The sequence below is a fragment of the Eumetopias jubatus genome, unplaced genomic scaffold (genome assembly GCF_037043125.1).
Source record: "Eumetopias jubatus isolate StellerSeaLion01/CBP00866 unplaced genomic scaffold, mEumJub1_p1.0 scaffold_13, whole genome shotgun sequence".
NCBI classification, from domain to species: domain Eukaryota; kingdom Metazoa; phylum Chordata; class Mammalia; order Carnivora; family Otariidae; genus Eumetopias; species Eumetopias jubatus.
The window spans coordinates 105363942-105365992 of record NW_028274819.1 but is presented as its reverse complement, the minus strand read 5'-3'; the positions used below and the strand labels follow the sequence as shown (position 1 = coordinate 105365992).

The 2051-nt window shown below is 41.9% G+C and overlaps 1 pseudogene; it reads right to left on the bottom strand.

The window, feature by feature from the left end:
• LOC114211444 (L-lactate dehydrogenase A chain pseudogene) lies at window positions 1-1535 on the bottom strand (annotated as a pseudogene).
• Between the last annotated feature and the right edge of the window lie 516 nt (window positions 1536-2051).

The window sequence follows — 2051 nt, the reverse complement described above, 5'->3', positions numbered from 1 at the left end:
TTTTTTTTTTCACCGTTCAAAATTTATTTGGTATTTTAGTTGGTATGACACTTAGTTGGCTGCATTGTCTTTTTACATTATATGGCCATGTACACTATATTCTGACATACATGGTACACAAAGTAAGATCCTTTAGGACAGTTATGCACAATACACGCAATATTGAATTTATACATTGGATCCCAGAACGTGACTGACTGGAAAAGATGGACTAGGCATGTCGGGTGTTGGGGGAAGGAACCCGAAGTGACAGAACACACAGTAAACGCACATCTGGTGTGCAGAGCAACCTCAGTTCTGGCAGTGGAGCCTCTGAGACGGTGGGGCTAACTTACGTTAACCAATTTAGGGCTACAAAGACAGGTATCATCCAGTACCAGGATACAGCTGCAGGGTTTGGGGAACCATCCCTATTTGGAACTTTAGGAAACTGACTTTTTTCTTAGGCCATTTTAATATTACTTGAGTAACAGATCAGATAATAAGGACAATATATACAACCTCCAACTAAAATCCTGCTATAGTCTAGACAGTGAAGTGGTACATTAGAAAACTTTAAAACTGCAGCTCCTTTTGGATCCTCCAAAGTGTATCTGCACTCTTCTTCAAACGGGTCTCCTCCTCAGAAGTCAGAGTCACCTTCACAACATCTGAAATTCCATTCTGTCCCAAGATGCAAGGGACACTAAGGAAGACATCATCTTTAATTCCATAGAGATCCTTAATCATGGTGGAAATTGGATGCACCCGCCTAAGATTCTTCATTATGCTTTCGGCCAGATCTGCCACAGACAGTCCAATGGCCCAGGAGGTGTAGCCTTTCAGTTTGATCACCTCATAGGCACTGTCAACCACCTGTTTGTGAACCTCTTTCCACTGTTCCTTATCTGCATCAGTGCCTAAGTCAGGGTGCAGATTCTTCAGAGAGACACCAGCAACGTTCACTCCACTCCATACAGGCACACTGGAGTCTCCATGCTCCCCAAGGACCCACCCGTGACAGCTTAATGGGTGAACTCCCAGTCTTTCCCCCATTAGGTAACGGAACCGGGCTGAATCCAGATTGCAACCACTTCCAATAACACGGTTTTTGGGAAAGCCACTTATCTTCCAAGCCACATAGGTCAAGATATCCACTGGATTGGAAACGACAAGCAACTTGCAGTTTGGGCTATATTTTACGATATTAGGAATGATGAACTTAAAAATGTTCACATTACGCTGGACCAAATTAAGACGGCTTTCTCCCTCTTGTTGACATGCCCCAGCTGTGATAATAATCAGCTTGGAGTTTGCAGTCACATTATAATCTTTGCCAGAGACAATTTTTGGTGTTCTAAGGAGAAGGCTGCCGTGCTGGAGATCCATCATCTCTCCCTTGAGTTTGTCTTCCATGACATCAACAAGAGCAAGTTCATCTGCCAAGTCCTTCATTAAGATACTGATGGCACAAGCCATGCCAACAGCACCAACCCCAACAACTGTGATCTTATTCTGGGGGCTATGTTCTTCCTTAAGAAGTTCTGAATCAGCTGATCTTTGAGAGTTGCCATTTTGGACTTAGAACCAAAAGGAATCGGGAGTGCACGTCGGGCGGGCGGGCGTCAGCGGCGCACGAGGTTGAATCCGGACTCGGCGGCAGCGACTCTGACCAAAATAAGAGCCTTTTAAAGCAACATTAATCTGTTTAGAAATCACTTTTACTTTTACGCATTTATTTTGTGCAAATGTCTTAAAACAAGAGCTACACTCTTCAGGTAATTATTATTGGTTTCCATTAAAAGATGTGTACAGAACTAAGAAAAAATATGTAGCAGAACCAAGAAAAAATTTTTTTATTCTTCACAATGGATAAGTTAATATTTTATTGAAACCTACGTTTAAAAAAAATTGAGTTGATTCCCTCTTATGTAATGACTGATATGTTTTCCTCATTTTAGTAAGCTGTAATTTTTAAATGAAAATTATATATGTCAGAGCTGGGACTTGAGCCAGGATCAAGCAATTTCCAGGAGGTATGGAAAGGTGCTTAGATACGCATCTTTTTCCTG